At 45.6% G+C, this 27,967-nt stretch overlaps 1 protein-coding gene across 8 annotated transcripts in view; it reads right to left on the bottom strand.

The window, feature by feature from the left end:
* Esrrg (estrogen related receptor gamma) overlaps positions 1 to 27,967 on the bottom strand; it is a 538,714-nt gene that overhangs the window by 453,698 nt on the left and 57,049 nt on the right. Inside the window, exon 3 of one of the 8 annotated variants that reach the window (XM_087209789.1) lies at positions 802 to 1,079. The exons of 6 other annotated variants lie outside the window; for them this stretch is intronic. The gene's annotated coding sequence lies outside the window, so the exon portion shown is untranslated. Of the gene's footprint in view, positions 1 to 801; positions 10,751 to 27,967 lie in introns of those variants that run through there. One more of the 8 variants, XM_087209784.1, reaches the window with a different exon arrangement.

Raw genomic sequence — 27,967 nt, 5'->3', positions numbered from 1 at the left:
TTATCAGTGATAGTGTGAAGAGTCACGATACTCTCAGTGACCATGACCACTGACCCAGCAATACCCAAGCAGCAAGCCCTGAGCTAGTGCTGCCTTAGGCTCTTCCCTCTCCGTTCTCACAATGTCACCTCCTACTTCAAAAAGGACATCCCAATTACAGGTCTGCACATCACCTCCATTCGGCCCCTCTCAGTCCTTACCCTGATTTATCACCACCCTCTGATACTTCGGATAGTTATTAAATTGCCCATTAGGTCTACCGCTACCAACCAGAATCTAAGTTCCACGAAAGTGGGGACTCTGTTGTCATTGTTCACAAGTGGATTTTTAGCAATTAGGAAATACTCAGTAAGTAGTTGATGGATGGATGATGGATGGATGATTTCATCTACTCTTTAAGATAACTCTGCAGAGTAGTCCATTCAGCCCCAGGAAACTGGACCCACATTTCTCTAAGTCCCGTGCGCTTCCAGGTACCCTAGGCTGCCCCACAGGTGTTGAATAAACAAAAAGGTGAGGGGAAGCCACCCCCCTTACCTGTCCTTCCTCTTCCTCCCTTCACCTAGTAGACCAGAGTTTCCAGCCCTCCCTTCACAATGGCAAGTGAGGGCCACACACACTACTCCTGTCCCAGGCTACTTTTATATAACTCATCTGCAGCTCGAGGACAGGCGACATCACTTGGAGTTGGTGCAGCAGTGTCGGCTTTAGGCGGACTCTCTGAGTACCCGAAGCGCCCTGCAGTAGGGACGTGGCCTAAGGCAGAGACTGGAATCAGAGAATCTATTTCTTTGAACTCACCGCAGGCAGGCAGGCAGGCGGGTGGGCAGGCAGGCAGGCGGGCGGGCGAGCAGGCAGGTAGATCCTAGGTGAAGGTGATGGTTTCCTGCACCACAGTCTTGCCCATTTATATCCAAGACCCTCCACCGCCGAGGGATCCTGTGGAATGACTCACTCCTGGCTACATTTGTGCCTCAAAAAATAGTGGGAAGAAGAGTGCGCTCGCTCTGGCTCTGGTTCCACGATGATCTCACTCCAGCTCCTGGTCCATAATGATGAGGTTCTGCCTGAATTATAACCTACAGCAGAGTTCAGTTACTTCTTTCAGAAAAATGGACTTTCATCTGCCTTCTATTTTAAATTTTATCTGCGGTAAATATCACTTTTTCTCCAATATATTTTTATTTCATGAGTATGATGGATGAAAACAGGAGCCAATGTTTTAATTGGCCTAATAAAATGAATCATCTCTTTCATTCGCATTTTACTCCTTGCAGTTTTTTTTTAAATGAAATGTGCATAAGTGCATTTCTGAGAGTCCTTCGCTGCAAGCACATCTTTGAGCTGGCTAACTGCATTACCCCCAGTAGGTTATTTAAGAAGCAAGTTTAAAGTAGATTCCACAGCTCAGGGATTTGACCACAGAGTCACCCACTTTGAAGTCACCAGTTCAGACTTCCAGCGAGGAAAGAAATCATCATCACCAACAGCTGACTGGCTTATTTGGGTGGAAGACAGGCCACCAGGTTTTCTCTAGTTCCTGGATGTTAGACATCCACAATCTCACTGTCATCTTAGAGGCATTAAAGGAGACCCTCCTCATGATGGGGCAGCTGGGAGAGAGGTGAGCTGCACGCACACACACTCACAAATGCACATACATGTGCGCACACACACGCCTGGTATTTCTGACTGAACACATTCATAGGGGACACCGAGGCGTGCATCTGAACCTTTCACCTGACAACGCTTCAATTCAGCTCAAACCATTCAGCCTGCGGGTCTGCTGCACCCCCACCCCACGCTCCTCTTCCTGACGAGCAGGGTTTCTGCAAACAGACGCGCGCACCTTTGCAAGCCCGGCTTGCTGTGTGCCATGAGGAGACAGGAGATGCCACTCGTCATTGGAGATGTCAGTCTGGAGGCTTTTAGGAGCCGCAGCCTGCACTTAAAGATCAAAGACAACTGAGACAACTCCCCAGAAATAGTTCCTTCCCAGGGCCGGGGATTTAGCTCAGTGGTTCCACCGCCTGCCTGGCAAGCAGAAGGTCCCAAGTTTGATCCCCAGTACCAAAAAAAAAAAGAGAAAGAAATAGTTCCTTCCCAAGGACCCAGGAGATTGTGCCGTTCTTCACCCCAGCCCGTCCTTCCTTTCCTGCCTCCAGCAGAGCAGCATGGCCTGTCCCTCGCCCTCTATGGACCCCAAATCGGTCACCCCTGCCCTCTGTCACCACCACCAGTGTAGAGAAGCCACGGCCATCTCTCTCTCGGGACGGTCTGTCTCCCTGACTGGTCTCGCTCCATCATCTGCAGGACGCTACCAAAGCGGCTCCCGAAATGTCACTCTCCTGTTTATAACCCAGCAGTGGGCGCCTAACCTTCAGGAAGAGGTCCATGCCCTCAGCACAGCTGACAGGGCCATGGTGAGCCCTGCAGCTCCTGTCCAGCTCTTCTGCACTAAGCTTCCTCCATGGACAAGGACTGTGGCCTTTCCATGTTCTCCACTTCCTGGGATGTTACCCTTCTCCTCTCTGCATGACTGTCACTTCTCCCTAGGACTGTACCTCGGCTCTTCCCCATGCCGGGCTGGGCGCTGTCCTCAAAGCCTGCCGGGTTGCTCACTACGCTGTGAGGGAACAGTAGCTCCCCCATGCTGAGCCTGAGCTGTGTTCGCTGATAAAGCTCTGGCCCCTCATATGGATCCAGAGTTCAACAATATGAATGATTAAGTGAGGTCAGAATTTTAAGAATGGCTTACAGCACTGCCTCTCTTTCAGTTCTACTGTCAACCAATGTTGTAACCCAATCCCATCCCATTGTTTTCCTTTTGCCACTGCATATAAAATAGAGAAAAAGGGGACCAAGTCTCCATCCAATGCCAGGATTCAAAAGCTAGGCTACTGTGGAAAATTAACCCTGGTCACTGAAGAAGCCTTTTATTTTAAAAAGTAAAATTAAAAGGGCAGTCTATCCCTGATTGAAGAGTCTTGGGCATGACCTGATAATGACAATGGAATAGATTGGACCAGTGCTTGTCATAAAGAAAACCTGAACATGGACTTGGAAAGAGGGAAGAGAAACTGGGTGACTTCTTGGGTGACCATGGAGGCCTCTGCTCCTTTGAACTTCGCAAAGGAAGAAGAGGAAGACAGAGATGACATGCCTTTAAAAAGAGAATATAAGAAATACATGGGCAGGAGACTGAAAGTAGAAATGGTAAGGGCTGAACGAGAACAAGGAATGGAAAGTGGAAGAATGGACAAAGTAAGGCAACAGCAGGAGGAGCATCTATGTGAGGGTGGGGATCAATCAGAGGAGAACTCAGAAAGAACAGGCAGGAACAGACACAGAGACGGTGGGTCCTGAATCTGCGCATGGCAGGGGCCTCATGTGCTAACTGAGTAGATGACAGAATGAAAGAGAAGTAGTAAAAAGTCAAGGCAAAGCCAAAAGGTGAACATATTTAGACATCACTTTCATTCTGCCATGTTTTATGTGCACTGCCAACCCAGTCAGTGAGGAGAGAACCCTCTAAACACTGAGAGCCAGCCTTCACTAAGCATCCTCAGTGTGCTGAGCGAGCCTGGATTGGACATTAAGAGGCCAACCTCAGGAGCCACCAGCCACTTCCTTAAGGAGGTCGCCAAAGAATGCACTAAATCTCTTCGTCGAATTGGAAACAACCTTGTACTTCATACTGCACGGGGCTACATGATCTGAGAAAAAAATATCAGAATCAAAAGTAATCATACAGCTTGGCCAAAAGCCACAGAAAACGGGGGTGCTTTTTTCCCCCAAAGGATCAGATGACATTATGACATGTGCCCATTTAGAATGGAACTGCAAATCATAAAAATGCCAAAAACATGGGGAAGAAAAACATTAAAGGAGCTACCAGTGGAATATTAAAGACAGACATAATTAAAGATAGAAAGGCATAATAAATACAGGGTACTTTAAATTCTCTTTGTCATGGGGCTCTACCGCATTTGACTCCCAATCCCATTAAAGTCATTCTAAATTGATTCCCTCGGTGTAAAGAGCCCCTCCTGATAACACTGCACACTTGGCCTCTCAAGAGCTCCGCAAGGGCCGTTCTGCAGAGCAGGTCCCCGCAGCCACTAGGGCAGGGAGTGACAGCCACTAAGCCTGTGCAGCGAAGGGACCAAGACCACCCCTCCTGCCCGAGTGTGTGCCCCAGATACGGGCAGCTCCCCTCTGTCCACAGCAGGGCCCTTTCCAGTGCACAGTTCAGCCACCGGGTCCTAGGGAATCCCCAAGTTTTGACATCTAGTTATCCAAGTCTTAGACTTTTGGTGATTAGATTACATGAGGAGTCTCTCCTAATGCTCACCGTTCAGTGTTTCACATTGGGGCTACATATCGGCGCTCCCTACTTAATCTGAACAAAGGAAGAAGCTATTTCTTACCTCTGAGATCATCTTTCCTGTATATTTTTGATGCTCCTGTATGGCACCGTCTTCCAAATAAGGAAGACGGCATCTAAATGCATTGTATAATCCACATCACGCTCCTCTGCCACACAGTGCTGGCAAAGTTAACAGACGGAAGAGGATGAAGGAATACATGAGTTGGTGGGACAGCCCAGAAGCCCCACTTACTACATTACCACTTTGCGGGGCCCCATTAACCTTGAGAGAAGTATAAAGGTCATCTGTTTGGCTGGCTTTTCTCTAAAAAGGCAGCACGGATCACTCTTCCACCTGCGCAGGTTTGTCCTCCTCCCAGCCCCTCACTAAGGGTATTTGTAGGAAGACAGATCTTTGCTTCCCAAGGACTGAGTGACTTGCTACTTTTTGCGGCTTCTTCTCTACCTTGCTGACATCACAGGCACTGGTTTTGTTACCACGCAGAGTTGTGATTTCAAGCGGAGACAGCTAACTTCCTACAAAACAAGGACCTTGTTTTCAAGCAACTGTTTCCAGTAATAAAACACAAGAAAAGCTAAATGCCTAAAATGTACAATAGGTCTTTCATCCAAAGAGTAGACATTAACATTGGCTATGATTCTGTACTCCTTAAAGATGTAAGAAAAAGGACAAACAAAAGAAAGAAAATAGAAATGAACTTTCAAATATTAACAATACGGTTTCTCTACACTTTGCCAGTGTTGTTTGCCTGCCAACATAGAACAATTACATTCTAACTATTTCTATTACACTACCCTCATTTTAAGGGTTAAGGGTCTAAAAGTACGTTTTGAAAGTAGAATATTGCATCTAGACATTAAGTCATTATTTGCAAATATGAAGCCCATTTATAACACTTTCTATTGCTTTGTTAGTCCTTCATGATTTTAACATTTTACTGATAGTCTACTATCTGATATTCTATTATCATTTAATATTATTTCTACTATCACAATCAAGAATCAGTTTTCAGTGGGTTTAGTCTCTGCAATGTGCACAGGAGTTCACGCCAAGCACTCTATGTACAAGACCATTTGAAATATTCCTCTATGCTGCATGCAACAAACTTCTGGATCTCATGATCTCCAATGTTTTGGACAAGTAAGAAAAATTTAAGTCGATGTATAATGCATTTTGTTATATTTACAAAATTTGCAAAAATTATGACAAATCATAAATGACCATCAAGAGAACCTGGGTGACAGCCAGCCTTTGAGAAAGTAGATTTCAGAAAAGAGAAGCAAATATGGATGGTCACATCTGAGCGGCTCCTGCAGCCCCCAAGCTGTGGGCTGGAGCTGACCAGCCACTTTTCTGAGCTGGTCACATGTGGCCTGCTCCAGGTACCTGCGACCCTGATACTTCTGGTCAAGTGCAGCCGTGTATCCAGACAGCGAAGGCTATGGACTGAAGTCTCACTGTGAACTGGTTTTGCTCTGTCCTCTCTGGACCACAAGCAGCATGCCTGCCCTCAATTATCTGCCTAGGAATGGTCAACTCCAGGGCAAAAAGAGGGCCGGAGGGAGACCAGAGCTGATGCGGGTCGGCCCTTGTCATTATTAAGGGACAGCCAACACTACTGTACCTGCCGGCTGGCCGCAGAGTTTAGGTGTCCGAGCCATGATCAAATGATGGGGTGTGGGCCAGGGATGTAGCTCAGTGGTTCTGCCACCTGCCTTGCAAGTGCAAGGACCCGAGTTCGATCCCCGGTACCAAAAAAAAATGGGGTGAATATTTAAATTTAAAAAATGACACATCACCATTAATCCCTCAAACTACTCCCCATTCACTTATGAAAACACATCATTCTTGCCACTTTCTGAAGCAGGTCTGGAAGCTCTCATCTATGAGTGCATTCAGCTCTCCTGGCTGTTTTAATGTCCTAAATTCAAACTATTTACCTTTCATGATCGTTTCCACTTTAGGGAAGAGCCAGGAGTCACACTGTGCCAGATCCTATGAATAAGGTGGATGAGGACACGGTGTCATGTATTTACGTGCTGCCCCGTTTGATGGTGCTCAGCAGCACAATTCACTGTACTGTTGATCACACCTTGTGAGGACACTCAAGAAAGAGCACTTCCAGAGCTGCTTCAGAAAGTGGCAAGAAGGATGGGACAAGTGTATTCAAAACAACAAGGTGCATTTTGTGGGGAAATTAATGGGAACGTGTCTTTACTATAATAATTTTAATTTCAACATTCACCATATATTTCTATCACACCTCATAGGTCAAGACAGCGTTCCTATGTGTACCACCTTTAAGAATAGTTAAATCAAAAGAACCACTATTTATTGAGCAAATGTTATGAACTGCACCCCGGGCTTTCCATACATTGCCCTTACGTCCATGGCATTTGCAAGATGTCTTCGTCTCTGTCCCGGAGAACGTGGGCCTGAGGCGTGGGGGGTGACTTGCTGATATCACACTGCAAGGTGAGCACCTAGGGATTCAAGCCCAGCCCAAGTCCATCTGAATCCACAGCCCTCATTTTTCTTCTTAGTCTAAGATGTAGCTCTCTTACCTCCTTAAAAAGGAGTGAAAAGAGATGTGGTGTTTTACCAAAATCCTACCTTAAACATCTTTAGATTCATTTACTCATTGACCAAACATGGACTGAGCAGTTACTCAGTGAGGATTCATAGTTTGTGAGAAGCAATGTAATTAAAAGAAAAGACTGGGTGCAGATCTTGGACTAATTGAGAGGTAAGTTGGTAAGGCTGTTCCCCAGCCTCTGGGTCCTATAGGATGACAAAGTATTCAACTCCAGTTCCTCCTTCTCTAACTAAAGATTCTGGGCAAGACCGTTTCTGTGCTCACTTCCGAAGAGGGACCTCTTCCTGCCTCTCTCCAATTCCCAGATGATATTCTCAGTCATCCTGCAGAAGCCCCATCAATACCAAGCTACTGTAACTCACAAGGAGTAGTCAGAGGAAATGCAGTTGAACTTGTGCTCTGTTACCTGAGCACCATCTATTCCATCTATCCCATTTTGCTTTCAGTTTTCCCAGTGTACAATGTGCCAAGTGGAGCACTGTTAAATGCTTGCTTTATTACGCATAAGCAAATGGTTACTCTCTTTGTCTGCTGGAGCTGCAGTGGTAAAGGATCAGCAACTGGATGCCTCAAACCACAGCCTCTGTCTCCTTGCTCCAGGGAGTCCAAAATCAAACTCTCAGCACTTCGGGCTCCTTCGGGGGGTGGACTGGAATCTTTCCCACAGCCCTCTCCTGGCCTTGGGGGCTCACCTGCCCTTGTGGGAATTCGGTACCTGCAACCTTCATATGACATTTTTCGGTCTCTACCCAAAGTTCTCTCTTTCACAAGGGTTCCTCTTATGTACCATTCAGGCTAAAGACCTTACCTAAACTTCATCATTGAGAAATATCTACTTCCAATCATGCTCAGATTTAGATTTTGGCACTTCTTGGGGAGACACAGGTTAATCCATAACAGTTATTTTTCTTTACTGAGCATTTTATTTTTTTAACTTTTATTTTGATTAGTGCATGTTTGCAGCACATGGTGATGACATCCATTGTGGGGAGTTGGTCCATGTGCATGGCAGATCTTAATCCCTCTTACATCCACTTCCCTCTCACACCTTGCTCCCTCCCTCCGTGTCTAGGTCCCCTTCCCCTTTGCAAAAGATCTCTCTCTTCTCTCTCCTCTCTCTCTCTTCTCTCCTCTTTCCCTCTCTCTCTCCCCTCTTCTCTCTCCTCTCTTCTCTCTTCTTTCTCCCTCTCTCTCTCTTCTCTTCTCTCTCTCCCTCTCTCTCCCTCTCTTCTCTCCTCCTTCTCTCTCTCTGTCTCTCTGTTTTATCTACGTTTTATGTTTCATAGAATTTAGAGGCTCACTTGTCTCCTGTTGCACTAATTCCAAGGCAAGGGACACCCCCAGAGAAGGTAAGGGCTTTCAAGTTCAGAGGAGTAGAGGTTTTTGGGGGGAGCCCTGGACTTTGATGATCAGGGCCTAACCATCCCGTTTCCGTCTACGGAAGCCTGCAGCAGTCAAAACACCAGCTGTCTATGGCCTGTACATGGGAAAGACAGACACACCTCTCCATGCAACCAGGGACGGTCCTGGTCTCAGGGACCAAAATGAGCCATTCTGTGTTATGTGACATGGCAGCCTCAATGAAATATATCTTGATTTAATAGAGAAATAAAAGCGATATAAGGTCATAAGCTAAGACCATCATAAAGTGCAGACAGGCACCCTATACTTTAATACTCCCAAGCTGCTTTTTAACTTGGAGTGAAACAATTTGCCTAATGTGTACAGAAATGGTTCAATTAATTTCCTTCTGTAAGTAATACCAACCTGTTCCCGGTATCACACCTTAGTAAAGTGCTTTTCTCCTGTTCCTTTCTTAATGTTGGAACTCCAGTGACACTGGAGGAAACCCAGGTGAGGTTCTGAAGGACAGGAAACTCCCCAGAAATAAAGCATGTTCCCACTTTATCAGAGACCCCATGCAGACCAACTGTCTGCAAACCCACCCAGAGGAAGATTGCAACTGCCCTGCACAGTGAAAAGCCGCGTAGTTCTCGAGTGCCTTCATTAACAACTCCGTCATCCAGGCCCAGTTTTAAAGACCTAGTGTGTCTCAGGTTCACTGGTCCAGGCAGGCGATCTAAATAGTGTGCTTGGTGTGGATTTTGTTGGAAAGGTAACACTTAGGAAAGACTTGAATGATGGAAGGAGCTGACCATAATGATGTATGAAAGACTATTTCAAGCAGGGAGCTAGCCATCCAAACAGCCTCAGGCAGGACCCAGTTGGGCTAACTCCAGGAATAGCTCAGAGGCCAGGGCTGGGACAGGAGGCCATGAAGAGAAGGAATTAGAAATGAAGCCTAAGACAATTCAGCACTATCAAAAAAGCAGGGGAGTTTATGTAATCCTAACTCAAATCCAAACCAACAAGATTAGCTTGTGCACATTGCGATTTTATGTCTTAATTTCATTAGCTTTTTTAAATCCTGAAAAATGGGTCATTCCCAAATTAATTTCTCCAAGGATCCTACATGGGAAACTATTCAAGATCCAATCATCTCCTTTAAAAATGATCAAGCCAACTGGGTGTATTGGCGGTGTATGTCTGTAATTTCAGCTACTTAGGAGGCTGAGGCAGGAGGATTACAAATTGAAGGCCAGCCTAGGCCACTTAGCAAGACTGTCTAAAAAAAAAAGACAGACCACTTGCCTAGCATGCACAAGGGTTCAAATCCCCAGCTCTGTTAAAAGTAACAATAAAAATTAAAAAGAGGATCCAGACCAGAAGAGTTCCTGTTATTCATCCAAGAATGAATAACAGATTAAGAGCAGCAAGATCGGGCCGGGGATTTAGCTCAGTGGTTTCGCTGCCTGCTGCACAAGAGCAAGGACCAGAGTTCAATCCCCGGTACCGGAAAAAAAAAAAAAGAGTGCCAAGATCAGGACTGGAAAATTAAATATTAAATCAAGACTGGAATCCTGGTCCCCTTATGCTAAAGTCAGTGTGGGTTTGCACACGACAGCAACCAGTTCGGTGAATAAAAATTTCAATCCCGATTGTTTGGGATTCACAGACAAACCCTCCAAGGAGCAAGAAAGTCTTGGGGCATTGGCAATAATGCTAAACAGACAGAGCAACGTATCGAAGAACTTGCTCCGCAATGTTCTTCTTCTCAAATGTCAATATGAACCAAACAGGACATGTTGGTGTTCGTAACATTTAACTCCACAGATAGACCACCTGACACCTACAGTACTGTAAATTCTCTCTGAGTATACTGCACAGTGACATTAGAGTTGGTTACTAAATAGGTCTTTTGAGGATGAGAAAAAAATTCTGTATCTAAATCCACATCGTCCTTCATTGAAATTGTTCTCCTTTTCTATGCATGTCAAGTAGACCCTGCAAGCTAACAGGCAAAGAACTCCTTCCCATATTTTTAACTTGCCAACAGCAGAGCCAACCTCCCCTCCTACGTAGACCGAGGTAGCCTTTATCCATGGACATTTTGTCCCAACTGTGTTGCCATTTCTTCTCAGTAAAGTGGTAATTAATAATTAGTAGTAGAACCACTTTACTCTTAGGACTCAAAAGCTATTGTTTAACTCATGTAGCTAAGTCAAGTTTGAATAGAAATGGCTTTGAAACTATAGAACTGAGTACCTCTGGCTGATTAGATGTTTTCTTGTCTATTCCAACAAGGTATAGAAAAATAAACATAGGTTCAATAGTCAATTATAATTTATCATGCTAACAATGAATTCATAGATCCTTTAAAATGTGAAATAAAACATAACTGAATAAAATAATGAATTAGGAAGTGAAAAATCTCACAGTATTTAATTATTGGTGATACGCTTATCTGATATATATGGTATATATGTAAATTTATTCTATTCATAAATCCTTGATGAATTAATTAACTAATTATTTAGAGCTGGGGAATGAACCCGGCTCATACTAAATGTGAGCTCTACCACTGAGCTACAATCCACCCACAGTTTATCCATTTGAAGTCTGTAACATACAGATAACTTCAGTGAGTCTTCCAGGCCATGTGTAGCCAATAGTGCACTCTTTGGAACTGGCTTAGTAACACTGGTGGATTTAACAAATTAGTAAACTGGACTGTCGTCAGAGTAATTTTTTGAGCTGTTGTCCTGTTTTATTTATTGCAGCCTCCCCAGATATACTTGAAAAATCATATCACTAGTTTAAGGCTTATAATAATTACTTTAATTCTGTGTGATTTAATCTTTTAAATCATCCATCAGGATTTTTCTTTAGATCTTTCAAAGAATTATAATGAGTTCAGCCATGATAAGAGATTAAATCCACAGGATACTCATAAGAAGAGCAAAGGGAATATTTCAATGCCCCCTGAAATACTGACTATGCGTGTAATTTCTCAATTCCCCTGGAAATTTAGAGGGAAATTGAGAGAGAAAGAGAGGAAGGAGAGCACATCGCCATTCAATGCCAATGGAAAACTTGCAAGGTATTTTCTTACCCTGCCATGCAATTGCTAACTCAATAACTGTGCCTCCCTTCCAAAGAGAAGGAAAGAAACAGCAAGACAATGACATTTTCATAGCAAACTTTGGAACTCAGTGACAGTGGCAATGGAACATTATCCTCTTCTTCAGCTCAGGGCCTGAAATGACTTAGAAGGATTATTCCCAAAACCCATGTATAACTTCCTTCTGGCGGATGAGGGAGTTAAGAACATCAGTTTTGTAAACATCTTTATCATCACTACCTCTCTCCAAAATCCTCTTTCCTTTCCTGTTTTATTCTTGTTTGAGGAAACCAAGCTTTCTGGACCTATCGAGGAAGTTGGTTTTTATTTTTGTACCGGGAATCAAACTCGGGTCCTTGTGCTTGCAGGGCAGGTGGCCGGACCACTGCTAAATCCCCAGTCTCGATCAAGGAAGTTTTTGCTTGGACAGATCAACAAACTTCCCTCCTCTTTTCCTTCCTCTCTCCCTCCTTCTCCCACTCATCAGTGTATAAATACGGTGCATGTGCTACACACCAAACACTCCTCCATGTGCCAGACAGTCAGGGGTGAGGGAGAAACAAAACATCCCAAGCCGATCACGGGACTCGAGCGAGAGTCCATGCAAAAGAAAACGAGGCCATCATGTGGTTCATGGTATGTCCAAGGGAAGAGCTTTGGTGGAAAGTTTACAAGCAGGGAGGTCGCTCTAAGGTTCCCCAAGCCCTCAGCCCCTCCGCACAGGGGTCTGGTCCCACAGCACAGTCTTCCTACTGCCCCCTGGGCTCCAGCAGACCCTGCAGTAGAACTGGGCACCTCCCACAGCTCCGGTCAGAGCAACCCCAAGCCTAGAGTAGCACAACCTAAAGTCTTCACCTCCTCCATGCGCCCTACGAATGGGGTGAGCACAGGGCAAGGATGCTTTTCTCCACTCCACGGACAAGGAACTTGAGTCTCAGTGAAGCTCAGGGACAGATGGAGGTTTACAGAGCTAAACCAAGAGCTAAGGTCTAGAACGCAGACTTCTGATTCCAATGCAGAACTTTCACTCTATTATTCTCCACGGTCAGAATCCACGCTCGGTGGAAGTGCAGACTGGAGACTGAGTCTGAGCCCTCCCCCACCGACAGGTGGCTGTCGATGGCCTTGCGTGGTTAAAGGTCTCAGGTGTCTGTGACTAGTTGCTATGTGCAACAACATCCCATCTCCTCCCACCGAAATTATAAAGGTCTCGTTTATTACTGAGGGACAGTGGCTCTCGATTTACCAATGAAGTCTCCATTTGTAAGGTTTTCCACTGGGGCTGAGTTGAGACAAATTCCACTTGCTTCTGCGGTAGAGAGATTTGCTTATATAGTCACTGGTGTTTACATAAACATCTCCTCACCCACAGCCAAGTACTCGCCACAGGACTGAGAGACTGGAGAAAGGACCTTAGAGGTCAAGTCTCTCTGCCCTCCCAGGATTGCTCTCCAATGTGTCCAGGCATTTATCTGGAAGCAGTTAACACACCTTGTCCTTCATGGTAAGAAATGGCTCACGTCGCAACATGTTGCATTCATTTCCTTCCGCGTAATTTCAACCAGGTTCCTTGTTACCACGACGCTTCCTGCTGCCTCTCCTCTCTCAGACCACCTAGCACAGGCTGGCTTGTTCTTTTGAGCTCTGATCTTAGATGGCGGACAGTGGGAGCTTTTCAAGACCAGGCCAAGGCCGCTGTGACTCCTCTGTGGAAATTAAGTCACTGGCTTTGGGCTTTCCAGTTCTCCCGCCCAGAGGTCCAGGCACACAGAGTTATCGCAAGAACTCAGAAAACCTCAGTATTTTACCTGATTCGAAAAACAGGTGATGAAAACAGCAGCTATAAGACAAACCCAACACTGGCCACTGCTTGGTGCTGCGCTGTGACTGTGTCGGCTGCACTGACTCTTGTCAGTGGTGTTTGGCAAGAGCGCTTCAGGTCCCAGAGTGGCTTAGGGACCCTCAGAGTGCCAGACATCCATATTCCTGCCTCCTGTGGGCAGATCCCATGGGGCACAGTTTTCAAATTTTACATTACTCTCACAGTCAGAGCACAAGCATCAGACCAACCAAGGGGACCTTTTTATTTATGGGGTTCAAAATGGAAGATTTCACTGTAGGGGAAACATCAGCAAATCAGAAGAGCAGGGATGATCCCAGCCAGCCCCAGAGATGTAGAGATGGGGCAGATGTAGAGACGAGCATGGATCCCCATGAGCAAATGCACCCCTTTTCGCATTATGTTGCCGTTTGCCTGCTCGCACGCTGGGTCTCTTTGGTGAAGGCGAGCCAATATCTGGGTCTGAAAATGACTGTTAATCACATTTTTGAGAAACATATTTTAGCAACAGACGAAAACACGCACAAAAGCAGCTGGAGGGAAAAGGCGAGAGAGAGAGAGAGAGAGAGAAAGAGCAGCCACCCCTGCAGCCAAAACAGCTCAGTGTGGGCCCGGCATCCCGCAGTCATCTCTGCAGCACAGCAGCCTTGTGAAGCCGTCAGAAATGAGGTGGCCGGCTTGGATTACCGGTGTGATTTGGGGGTGCATTTACCCCTCAGTCGAAAAATCTGCTGAAAAGAATCCTCCCACATACACACTACCCATCAGGCCACGGGCCAGCGGTGATCATCATGAAGAATTGAGCATTGGCAAAGGCTGTGTTCATTCGCAGGTCCCGGATGGAAGACAGAGATGAAACTCCACACCAGATTTCACCCGGGGAGAAAAGAAGCCACTGAATGACTTTCTGAAGAGGCTAAGCGATTTTAACTAAAACAGCCACAGACCAGGGAAGCAATGACCTTGGACAGAAACTGCAGGAAGTAAGGTTAAGTGAGATATATGGAAACTGGGAGAGGAAGGTGGGAGGGAAGGAAGGTGGGGGAATCTGATTCTCTTCTCTAAAACATCAGGCCCTGGCTCCTTGGCCTTCCTTCCCTCCAGAGAGACGAGACCTGGTCTCTGATCTTAGGCATGAGCACTGGTAGGCTCGCACGCATGTGCAGGGGTCTGCAGAGTCCAACTAGCCACGGCGCATAACTTCACTCCAAGGCTTCCAGGGTCCCTGACAGACGCCGTTAACGCACAAGACCATCTGATCTGCTCACTACGCAGATATCCACACACACGCAAAGCCTCATTATAAATAGCTCGCTTCCCAGCCACCAGCCCACGTGCTCCACAGAAAATGACACATCGCCTGCCGATCACTGAAGGGAGCCAAGCAAAAGGCACATATAAATCCAGGCCTCCAAACCTGCTTCTCCTGATTTTAGGCTTGCTTTGGAGCATGAAAGGAAGACCCAGGTGAAATGACAGTCCTCTGATACTGAATACACCAGCTTTCAGGAGTCACTGCGAGGACCCACTGAAGCAAAGCTGGGCTTCCTCAGAGCCTGAGTGGTAACATGGTAGACTGTGAAATAAGCTGAACCACTGCCCTGGCTCTGGAGGCGACAGAGGTTTCAAGGCCTAAACTGCTGCATACCACCCCACTTCTATTCATTAGTGAACTCACTGGGTGTCTACATGGAAAGCCTTTGGAAGGGGATCAAACATTCGGATTCCTCATTTCAGTCGAGTGCCTATACCCTCTGCTCCTTGCTTTAGGAATGGTTTTTGTTCAGGAAAGGAGACCAGCAATTTTCATGCATGCACAATTCACACACGTGTGCCAAGTGCTACGTGTCTAGTTCCTCACCCAAATCCTCCATGACTCTCCTGTGCTCCCTGACAGCCCACACTGACCTGCATTGCTTTCCTCCTTCCCTGCTCTCTGCCCGGGCTCCTCAGTGACCACTTGTTTCTGAGTACTTGGCTTATTTAGACTACACTAGATCTTTAGCCCTGGTTGTCTTTTCAGCTGTGAGGTTAAGGTGGACTGTTCACCTGATTGGCTTGGGAGCCAGCTAGGAGATTAGCAGCGCACATCTGGGTGTGTGTGAGTGGGTTACGGAGGTGGGGATGGAACTCCACTCCAGATTTTACCCAGTGTCCTTGGGGTCTATACGTGGTCTCTCACCCCTTAATCTCTGGCACCATTCCGCTCTGCTTCCAGGTTGTTATGATCTAAGCAGCTTTGCTCTGCCAGATCCTATTACCATGAGATTTTGGTCTGAGAGCCAGTAGGCCATGGACTAAATCCTCTGAAACCATAAGCCAAAATAAACCTTTCCTCCTTTAAGTTGCAGGGTTCAGGAGTTTTGTCCGGCAACAGGAAAGCTGACTAATACAGCAGTGGTGCAAATCAAACCCAGCACCTCACACATGATAGGCAAGTGCTCTACCACTGAGCCACACCCCTAGACCCAGCTCTGATTTTTTTTTTTAGCATTGTTCTAGCTTCTTCTTTCTCTGCCTCTCTTTGTCCTTGCAGGACTTCCTGACTGCTAAATTGCCCACCATCCTTGGAACTAGGGAAACATCCTGACTTGGAGGTATCTGAAACTCAAGCAGATAAAGACTTTCCTTAAGCAAAAGAAGACAAATACAAATATAAAATTATAAGCAAAACTCTGGAAGGGGCCCATTCAAGGGAGGTGACCTGCTGCTTGAATTTCATCAGCTTCTCAATAATTCTGCCTCCAACTAGAAGTGCATTATTCTGGTATGGCCATTAAAGGTTTGGCCAGTCTTCTGAGAAGCCTATCTATTTCTATAGTACTTAAGACTTGGTTTTCCTTGAGAATTTGACAATTTAATAAAGCTGGAAAGTGTTTATGTCCATAAGAGGCACACAATAGATATCTGCTGAGGTCAATAGTAAACATGATGATAGGAAGGGACCAGAGGGCCCCAAATCTCCAGTGCACAGAATTTGAGGACAAGAAGGTTCACGAACCCAATTACTGTCGTAGAAACAGCTACTGGTGTTCACTTAGCTTGGCAGCCCTGGGAACAGCTCCTAACCTGTCAGCATTAGAAAACCCTTGCTTGAGTTACTGGTGGTGAGAAATTGACAATGACACTTGCAATTTAGAGAAGGCTAAGTTTAGGCTAAAGGGACTGGAAAGCACGGGGACATCTCTTCATTCTTCTTTCCACGGGATCTTCAAGCTGCCTCTCCAACCCTACTCCAATCCCTGACTGCTGTCCTCAATGTCTCAGTCACTTTCTCATCGTGGAGACACTGGAAATATAAAATAGGAAGTTTGATTTTGGCTCACAGTTACAGGGCACGGTCAGCTTGCTCCAAGGCAGAAATGGCATGGCAGAGGGGCCCAGGTAGAGGAGGGCTGGTCAGGAAGCAGAGCACGAAGGGAAGAGCAGGGAGGGAGAGCCACCTGGCAGGTCTCACCTTCCCCAAGCCCCGCCTCCCAACAGCACAACTCAGCCACTTTCTCATTAGTAGACGGATGCGCCGATGAGTACAGCAGCCCGGTGAGCCATCCACCCTCCAAAAGCCTCACCTCTGAATGCTTGATGCTTTGGGGTCCTTCCAGATCTGAACACAGCACTCAGTAACTACACTGGCGGGGCTGTTCTCAGGCCAGTTCCCCTCCCGGACTGTGGATGCAGATCACAGCTCCCTCTCCTCTGAGTTCTCTGACCACCGCCACCTTTTAGCGTAGGATTCCTGAGTGTGCTAGGAATGCCATAAGCAACTCGGGGACTTAGATGACAGACATGGACTAGCTCACTTCTGGGGCTCAGAACCCCAAATTCCAGGTGCTCACTGGTCCCCCCACCCCAGGCTCTGACTCAGGCACGTTTTCTAGTCCCTCACTGTCCCTTCCAGGTGACTCTTCTGAGTCTCTTCGCAGTGTCTTTCACCCGTGTGTATCTGTCTCTGTCTAACTTTCCCATTTTTATAAGGGCACCAACCCTACTGGATTAGGACCCATCCTGATAACCCGATTTGAATTTGGCTATCACCGTAAACAATCTGTCTCCCAATAAGGTCACATTTTGAGGTCTGAGAGGTTAGAACTCTAACATATTTTGGGGGGGAGGTACCCAGTTCAACTGCAAACTAGGACTAACATAGCTGTCTTTATTAGACACTGAGAAAAGAAGCATGTCTCTATGGTGCCCATTCCTGAGCGAACGGAGCAGGCAGATGCCAAAGGATGGGTTAAAACATGCATTTGTCATTAGCAAAAAGTAGAGGGTTAAGAACAGACACGATGTCAAGTGACCTTTACACTGAACTTGGCAAAGAATGCCGTGAAAGCTTCTAATCCTTGTTGTTTTGCTTCCACCTCCACAGACATTTTAACAAGTTAACTCAACCTGCTCTCACTTTTTGAAGGACAAACACTCCATAATCTCTGATAACTGCCGTCAATGCCCCTCTGCTAGGTAATTTAGGGATCATCGAAGAGAGAAGTGAAGTCAAATCGCTTATCCCCGAAGTGCGATAGAAGGCTTTAGATGTGTTTTATCTCTGGATAAAAGAGGAGAGAATTGTTTAGTGCTAAATTCACAGAGCACACCTCAGCAGCATAGAGGACCTCAGGTAGCACAGGGGGCCATTTAAGGGCCGGGAGAGCCCATCCCTCTGAGAGTGACCTAGCACGCGCTCCCCCGACTGCAGACTGGCTCTGTGTCTCATCTTCTGTGTGTCATCTTCTGCCGTCCACGCACCAGAGAGAGGACCTGTGATGACACTGAACGTGGAAGCTGACCATGGAGCAGTGGTGGCCCTCTGGGTCACAACGCCTGATCTGCGACAGCAAAGACAGGGGACGGGTGCCGACCTTCCCGTCTGGCCCTTCTTGTGTTTGCTTGAAGAATTCGTGTGGCCTTTGTCTTTTTTTTCCAACCTCTCTTTCCCTCCTTTCCAAACAAAATTTACTTTTTGTGACTGCTGTGGGTGTTTGGGTTCTTATTTTAATTTATTTTAAAGTTTGATTGAAATTTGGAACCTACATAAGACTTTTGACACTTATTTCTGGGGGCTTTCTGTAGCTGGATGAAGCGGGTGTTGATTGACAGGCTGGTTGCTATGGAATGGCTGTCGCTGCAGAGACTAAGGCTTTATTTCATACCCTTCTTTTGTCAGGCAAAGGTTTGTGGGATATTTTTAAAACAGTATAAGTGCTCCGGAGTTAACAGGGAACCATCCGGTGACTCTTTCCTAACGTTCCCGTCAGAACCTGCAACTGTTTGAGTTCTGTTCGGTTCCATTCTGCATATGTATTTGGAACTTTCTGCTTTAAAACCAATGTTTTTTCACATGGTTTTCTCTCCCTGGTGATTTTTCCCCATGTGTCCCCTCTGAGACTACCCCCACTGTGAAATCGTTCAGGGAAGGAAACAGAAGGAGTTGGAAAGAGTGAACAGTCTTCCCCAAGAAATTCCTAAGGAGTACAATCACGGGCTCGGGCACCCTGTTGGCTCTCTCCCAGGACTGTATTTTCTGAGCAACTTCTTCTATTCAGGGTTTTAAAGAGGAAATTCACCAGAGAAGAAACTGCATTATATTGAAAGAGGAACAGATGAGTTACCATGGAGTCTAGGGCCTAGACTAAGTAGAGTTCCCTTATTTTTATTTCTATTCATTTATTTCTTCTCCACCTTTCCTTGTCTCTTGGAAAGTTAGGTGTATGATTAATAAGACACTGAACTTCCAAACCATATCATCGTCATTAACATCTTCACCATCAGCCCCAAACCTCCCATTTCTCAGGGCTCTTGTCTCGCATTCCCCAGACATTCACTTCAGCCCCAAAAGCAACTGAATTCTGAATACTCTCCAAGCATCATTAAAAAGGAAAAAAATAGCAGAAACCCCATGGAACCCCGTGGAATCATCTGCTCTGAAATAATGAGGGGTGACCCTCCTCTAAACTGCACTTCCTGTGAACCTGAATCCAATCATCCCTTCCCTTTACAGCAAGTAGCTCTGCACGCGACCGCACAGGGCCCGCAGCATGGGCCCCAAGCAGCCAGCAGTCCATTTCTGAATAGACTTTAAGGGATGGGTGTTTGCACTACTTTGTATTTTTCCAGCCGCAGTCAATTTCTACCATCTCTTTATCAGTCTTGTTTGGCTTCCTTTTGTTTGAATGTCAAACTTTGCATTTGCTAAGGATCTTCATAGCAGACCCATGCTGCAGAAGCAAATTTTCCCCTTGGTAATGCTTCAGGTTTACATGACCTAAATAGAAATCAAATTCATGGAGGATGTAAAATATATAAAACACATTTATTTTCTTGAACCCTAGCTCGAACTCATACAATTCCCTTTATCATTTCACTGGAGGGAATATTAGGATTTTTTCTACTCCACACAAATTCTAAGAGTTTACATTATTTTGATGGATGAAAATTTATCTAATAATTAAAAGTGCTTATCATATTATTTATTTATAAAAGATCCACAAGATTACAGAGGATCTTAATCATGTGTGGCAAAGCATGATTTGACATTTGGTTTCTTTGGCTAGATTTAGAAGGAGACTAAGAAGGAGACTCAGGTGATCTGCCCTTCTGCTTCTTGTAGCTGTATAGCTGATTTGAGGGTAGACCGGAAGAGAAATCTACTCCTCTGATTTTTCTGAGAAAGAAATCTAAATAAGTCTTATACAAATCTTATAATAAATCTTAGATAAAAATCTTATAATACAAATCTGATAATAAATAAATTTTATAAAATCTTATCATAAATAGATACAAATCTTATAATAGATACAAATCTTAAATAAAAGTGTGAGAAAATGAAAGAGGGTAGGGAAGGACGCATCCTATGGTATGAGTAAAACTCAATCTAAGGAAATCCTAAAGAAAGCAGAGCTAACAACTGCCATAATGAAAACTAAGACACTAGCAAGCTAATTGCCGCAAGTATAACAGTATTTATTTATTTTTATAAGAGCAGGCATCGTCTCTTGTTTGTTTACACATAGCATAGTGGGACAATTACTGATGCTCTCAAGTTGTGATCAATTGACACCCTAATAAACCTTCCTGAGTCAAAAATACCATATGTCAGAAATGCACTCCATACCCTGCTCTAGTGATCATTATAGCTTATCCTAGCCTACCTCTTGTGTGCTCAGAACATTTCTGCCACTTAGCAAAATCATTACACAAACACACAGCGCATTTCATAATAATGTGCTGCATATTCGTGAGGATTCAGAAAATGAACAAGGGAATGGTGTAAAGGGAATGCTGGCCCTGCTGTAAACCTGAAAAGCCACTGTAAGTCAAAGCATCTGAAGTGGAGAGACTTTCCCTATTGACCTTTGAGTCAGATGAGCTAGAACTTGGCTCCTCGAATCCCGTGGTATGCAAACTCGGGCAAAGAATGATCTGGTTGAGATTCTCTCTCCTCATTTTAAAAGTAATGCTTTAGCTACTTTACAACTCCCAGTCATGTTTTGTAAAACTGAGCTTCACCCTAACTTGCTATCATTGTTTTCATCCTTTTTCCTCTCCTCCTCCATTTTTCCTCATTCTGCAACTTCTACTTCCAATTGCCTTCCTCCTGCTCTTCTTCTTTCATCATCATCATCATCATCATCATCATCATGACTTGGGGGAACTATTTAGGCTGGAAATCCCACTTTAGCTTGTGCTTCCTGTAGTCATACACATGTATAAATGATTTGCCTACAGATCCAGGAGAAGTCACAAAAGATATTTTCCTTTTCTTCCCTCTCTCCAACGCTGCTTGAAGTTGAACCAAAGCTAAGTGTTCTGTTGAATTTTGTGATAAATGGGCCCAGGGTGGCCATTGCCATTAAATTAATAATCTGAGTAAGCCAGCCCCATACTTACAGAATTCATTTGTACACTGGAATTACCAATCTTGTACCGGATGCTGACACACACAAGTCTACATCCATATAGTTTACCCTCACACAACGTAGGAAAATTGAAAATCCGATAAGTGAGCTCTTTCACTGAGAGACATAACCAAAAAGCTTGTTGTCACTTTAACAGAGTGCAAATCAATAAGTGATGTAGGGTTTTACTTTTTGGTAACATTAGGATGTCGACTTCAGCAATAAGCATGCTATAGATCAGAAGTTGGGACACAATGTTCTTCTATGATACATGCGTAAAAAGCTTCTTATTTTAGAAACATAGACCTCAGTGATCTTACCCAGTGACAAGCTCCACCATTCTACTATCTTACGAGGTAGAATGTAACTTACAGCTGCCACACTAGGCTTTTCAGACAGAGTCCACCCAGGGAGGGGGAACCCAATACATTATAGTAGAAATTACCAATGTACAAATGCAGAAGAACTTTGTATAATAAAGACAACTCTTCTCAGCCTCATTCACACTGAGAATAAATGAAAGTGTTATTATTCATGCTGCTGTCAGACAGCATCACATCTGAGTCACATCAGACACAGCGGAATCTATCTTGATTTTTTATTTACAAGATCCCCGGAGAAAAGTCTATAGAACTCAAAAAGGGGGGGAGAACTCCCACTCCTTGTGAAGTTCACTGTGAGATTTTTGCTTATTTTCTTTAAAGTTATAGAAAGAAAGGAAATTAAGGTTTAACTTTCAGGCTGACCCCTTCCTACATAGGCCATTTTAGGCAGGTCACCTAATGATTTTTCTTTTGCAGTGCTGGAGACAGAACCCAGGGCCTTGCATTGTGCCCGGCCCCAGATGTTTTCATTTTTTATTTTGAGACAAGATCTCAGTAAGTTACCTGGGTTGGCATCTAATTTACCATCCTCCTGCCTCTGCCTTCTGAGTAGCTTGGATTACAGGGGTTGAGATTTTAGCTCCTTATCTTAAAAGTAATGCCTTGCCTACCTTACAACTCTCAGTCGTATTTTGTAAAGCTGAGTTCACCTTAACTTGAGTTGAGCGTTTACCCAACCATTTTGTCATCAATTTTTAAATGAGCTTACCATAGGATAGTATCAGTGTCTCTCCTATGGGTCTCTAAAAATATCAACTGGAATAAAAGACATTGAAATACCCTGAAAACTATTGTACACTGTGTAAATGCTAGTGGACAGTACCAGTTCATAGAAGCATCAGCAATAGCAAAGGCACACAGCCCTGCTAGGAAACCCTTCTGTGGGACCATGACCAAACCTGGCAAAGTATCTGCACAGAGAGACATGCATATTGACACTTAACGGGACACACAGGACAATGGAAATATCACAACGTCAGTGAAGGTAAAATTGTGCTGCCAAATACATTTTGTGGCCAAATTCAAAGTAAATTTTAAAAGTACCAATAACTTTTTTTTAAACTTCAGAATTGTAGAGAATAGACTGTGTCTTTGAAGTAATAAACTGAGATGAGCTACAGTTTGGCCCGGAAGTAATGTCTCCCTACACTTCCTGCCTCGCCCGTAAATTTCATCTTCCTCCTCGGTCTCACATCCCAACTCCTTCAGCACCCTGCTTCCAAATTCTCCAGGGGCTCTGAACTCCAGGCTCTGCTGCTTCCCAGGAAGACAAATGTTCCCAAAGAGAATGTGAAGGCTAGCTGCTCTCCAGACACAGACAGCTGCTCTCCCTATGGCCTCCCGCACAGGTCCTGCCTCAGTCCCATCCATCCTCCACCCAGGAACGACTAATCCTTTTAAAAACGAGAATGCAGTAATGTCACGTTCCTGACAGGTTTTCAGTGACCGTGTGTAACTTTCCTCCACAAACATCTACCTTTCTAACGTGCAGCACGAAGGCCTTGGTGAGCCAATCCTGCCCCTGTCTCTCCAGCCTCAGTCACCTTCCCCCAACCCCCTCCTAGGACCCCAGAGTGCACATTTCTGCCCACCCACGTGGCGCTGCGGGTCTCTAATGCAGGCGTGATTGCCTCTGTTCCTTTGCTTACTGCACCTCTTTTTGCTTGCCCGTCCCCAACTCCACCTGCAGATGCCCACCCTCACCTCTGGACATCTCCACAGCCCACCCAAGCCCTCTGTGTTTCTTCTCAGCACCTGCGGCATGTGGAGCCTGTTGGTCCCATGTGCTGATCGTGCCTGCACATGGGCTTCACTGCAGTCTCACTGGCTCCTCAGTGATGTCCCCAGCTCAGCACTGGCCCGGGCACCAGACAAGCGTGTGCTGAGTGGGCAGCAGCTTCACAATGAAAGTGCTGCATGTAACTTTTCATCAAAACGACAGCTTTTAAAGGTGCATGAAAAGCTACCACCCACCAACTTGAAAGTGAGAGAAAAGGTCAGATGTCTTTGATTTTTAGATAAATACTAGGTTTGTTCTCTGACCATGGTTCTCATGGAGAACGCTAAATGGTCTAGTGCTCGGGCAGAATGAAACTCTGCTTTTTACGCTACTCTATGAACCAAATTAGAAACACAAAGTATTTCAAGGGGTGTCATCTGTGCTAGACAATGAAGTGCTGTTTCCAGGATGCAGAAAAGTGGAGCACTGAAGTCCAGAGAACTTTCCACGAATCATGACTTCCCCATGGCGTTCCATGATGCTGTGTTTTGATCATACTCGCTGCATATGCCTGCTGTACTTTGGACCTGCAGTGTCCCTGGAGGCCCCCGTGTCAAAGGCTTGGTCTCCAGCTTGGGGCTACTGGGAGATGGGGGATCTCTAAGAGGCGGGGCCTAGTGGGAGGAAGTGAGGTCACCAAAGGAGTGGCTTTCAAGGGGGTATTGGGACCTTCACTCTTTCTTCTTCCTCCTTTCGCTTCCTACACACCATAAGTAAACAACTTGCTCCATCACTCATTCTCTGCCCTGCTTGCCACAGGTACAAAAACACGGAGTCAAAACACCCATGGACTGAAACCTCCAAAACTGTAAGCTGAAATAAACCTTTCCTCTTTTTACATTGATCACCTCAGGTATTTTGTTATAGCAATGGAAAGCTGATGAACACAGTGGCAAAGCCTGAAAAACTCTGACACCTATTTCACAAGCATATCCAAGATTAAGGAAAAAATATTCCAAACAGAGCAATGCTTAGTATGAGCAAGGAGACTCCTGATAGGGACAGCCTACCTGGACCATGGCATACAAGCTAGGAACTCAAGCACTACTCAGACAACTCCGGATGAAAACGTTCCAAGTGAATTTGGGAGCGATAATTAAAGAAGATGCATTATTGAGAAATACTGAGGCTGTCAAGTTCTTTTTTTTTTCCATTTTGCTTTCTTTCTTGAAGTGAACTTTCCATTGCACTAGGAAGAGCGGAGCAGGCTCCACTCCCGTGGGAATGCCTGGATCTTACTCATCATTAATACCTGGCACAGAGCAGTTGCAAAGAAAGCTCTGAATATTTAACAAAACTAGAAATATTCACTTAAAAACACACTTTAAAAAATACCTTTCTACATCTTAGCTCTGCTCAGAAAATATTTCTGATGTACTGATTTTGGTGATGTTTGGAGGAGGGCAAGGCTGTACTTGTTCCTTACTGTGATTACTCATGGTCACAGACCTAGATCAAGCAACCAGAACTCTAATGTCCCTAATTCCACCCTCCACGATCTGCAGGCTCAGTCCAGACCAGAATAGATATCACCTCCTTTTCCTCCTCACCACCAAATCCCAAGGGTCCTAGGATGTGCTTACATTATTTTGCTCAAATCAACAAAGACACATGAAAAATATCCCTCAGAAATACGGCACACAAGACGTGAATCACACTGAACTTTCAGGGACCTTTCTCTCTTGCTCTTAACCTGGATGCGAACCATTAAGGAAAGCTGATGTCATGGTATCCTGTTTTATTTAATTGAGACAAAACTTCTAGAAAATAGAACAAATTTGCAATATTTCTGGGTGGAGTCTGCATCCGCAGATCCATCAGACACAGTCTTAGCCTTCCACCCTGGCCCCGGGTGCTGCCACTCAATGGTACAGATGATCTACTATGATACTGTCCAACAGGGAAACTAAGCCCTGAGCAGTAACTTATGTGACTCACACCTTCTAATGCTCCAAGGAAACACTGACTGTCCCCTTCCCACGAGAGCCTTGTCAGCCTGAAGAGCCCTGCTCGAAATAGAAAGATGCTGGACATCTCCTTCCCTCCACCTAAGAACCTTCAATCATTCAACCAAGACTGAAGATGTGGGTACCCCAGAGGACTTGCTGGGGGTGGGGGAAGACAAGGAGAGGAAAAGAGTGAAGTTGGTCAGGGGATTCAGAGGATGTCTTTCTCTTGTTTGAGCCTTATATGGTACTGTTGAAAAATCTACAGATAAGCATCTTAAATCATGGTAAATTACACACTGCATGCTGGTGACTCGGTCATGGAAAATTATGAAGCTACGTGATGTCTCATTTGTTGTGCTGAAAACAAATGTAAATAAATTACTGAGAGAATCTCATTTACATCTAGAAATTCATCCTGATGCATGACATGACTACCGATTTTTTTAAGAGACTTTGAGAAGAAACGCCACTCATCAAACCCAGATCATGAGGATCACAGTGTGAGCCTGATTTGGTGCAACGCTCTTCAGAAGAAGGAAAATCTCCTCTTTCCCAACAGGAGAAACACGATCTTCCCACCCGCCATACTCACACGGGGGACGAGAGGCAGCATTCAGTCCACGGCTGTTTCTCTACCTCTCCAGACCCATCTGCTGTGTGCCCCAGCCAGGGAAAATCCTCCAGAGCCGCTGTGAGCTCGGCCGGATCGCTGCCTGCCCGGGAGGGGGCGCTTTGCGGGGGTCCAGCCATCCTCTCTCACCCCGTTCCACCCGTGGCTCACGGAAACTGGCAGGGGTCGAGGAGACAGAAGGGCGTACACTGGCTCCTGCAGGGATCAAACTCAAACCCATCTCACTTCCACTCTGCTCTAACCAATCGAGCTACAAAGCCAGGTACTCCCTTTGATCAAGGATTGGTCGCCAAGTGGTACCGGACGCCCCGCACGAGATGCAACTGACCTGAAAAACAGGCGTAAAATACAGGCCATGGATGGGATTTCAGCACACACCTAGAAGCGCTTCCGGTCTGGGGTGGCTGTCAGGCTTGTGGCTGTGCTTCATTCATCCTACCTGCTTCTCCCAGGACTCCGCTGAAATCACCCAGAGCAAAGGCAAGCGCTCAGGACACAGGGACAGGAAGTCACAGCCCAAAGCGTAACAAGGCCTATGCAGGATGCACTTAGCCAAAAGTTCTGAGCCACAGGAAGGAGCAGAAGGGGCTTGTGGGGCACACTCGCTGCGAGGCCACGCCTTCCCCTCCCCGCACCCCAGCGCCCTGCCTCCGAAGGGAGGGCCTGAGCGTCAGTCTCTTTTCCTCTACAGCTGAGACTATGAACTCATTTTCCAGCCCTTCAATTTCCTCCCATCTTGTTTTCCTTTCCCCATTCTAAACAGAAACTGGGAAAAAGTGGTTGAGTTTTACTTTGCGCCCCACAAGGGTGAAATACAACAATTTCCTAAATAGGGATATGATGGTACGCTCAGCCCCAGCCACAGCAGAATATTTACATAAGCCTGAAGAGGCCTGAGAGTTTATTGGTGAGGGGAAAAATAAGCAGGCCATGAAATAATTATTTTTCATTGTGCCCTGCCAAAGCCATTCAGCCAAAGGCTAAATTGAGCTGCTATTGTGATTATTTGAACTGCAGAGCCAAAAGTCTTTGCTGCGAAGCAGCCCAGCTGTCCTGAATTGTGTTCTGATGGCTAGTTTTCATTCTGGCTCAAATTCTGCCAAAAAAAAAAAAGACCCCAAAATGGAAGTGTGGAAGGGCTGCTTTATCCAGTCCCACATCCATTACCGATTTAGGGCCATTCGGAGAACTTATTAACAAATCACTTCCTGAAACTGTTATGACAGGGTCCCCATATGCAAATGGAAGGCTGCTCGTATGCGCAGCAAGGCAGGGAAATTAAAACGAAGACGTCCTGAATTTACTGACAGTCATTTCTTTTAATGCTGATGGTACTTTACAGCGGATGAGGTCTTCCCGACGGGCCTCAGAGCTGCTAGGCCACAGTAACGGCCGTCCCCGCAGCCCGATGAGGGCACTGACCCTGTGCCCGCCTGGCACCTCGACAGGTGTGTCTACTGACTGCAGGATTTCATGACCCACTAAAAGGACCCTGCCAGGGTTTCCGGGAGCAATACACGCTCTGTTTGTTCAGTGGGGTTCCTGCAGTGTCCAGAGCACAATGTGCTCCTGTAGGCTCTCAGTCAGGCTCTGTCAGAAGGACGGGAGAAGCATGGGAGGCCAGGAGACTGCTAGCCTGTGGGACGTGGGTTCTCAGTACACCCTGCCTTTGAAACAAATATTCCTCTTGTGTGCTAGGATGCATACATTTCCGAAAGCTACCATGGAGGCACAGAAAATTGCCAAATCACTTATCATTTATGAAACCATTACTTTTTTCTACTTTGGCCAAGATCCATTTCCAATAGAGATTGGGAAGGGAAATATTTGTGCTCCAAGCAATCCAGAGCCGGGTCAGCACTGCTCAAATATCAGCTCTCCGACTGCCCATGCGGTTGGACTTCCTAGCTCCAGCCTGATCTGTGGAAGTTTCCCGAGTGTGGGGAAGCGTGAGGCACAGCTAAAAGATAGGCTCATGTTAGAGCAAGAAATTACAAAGATGCCAGAGGTCTAAAATTCCATTTGGAAAACAAGAATAGT

Source organism: Heterocephalus glaber, unplaced genomic scaffold, assembly GCF_053883595.1.
Source record: "Heterocephalus glaber isolate CG9 unplaced genomic scaffold, H.glaber_assembly_v1.0 deba00001067, whole genome shotgun sequence".
NCBI lineage: Eukaryota > Metazoa > Chordata > Mammalia > Rodentia > Bathyergidae > Heterocephalus > Heterocephalus glaber.
This window is presented reverse-complemented; position numbering and strand designations above follow the sequence as displayed.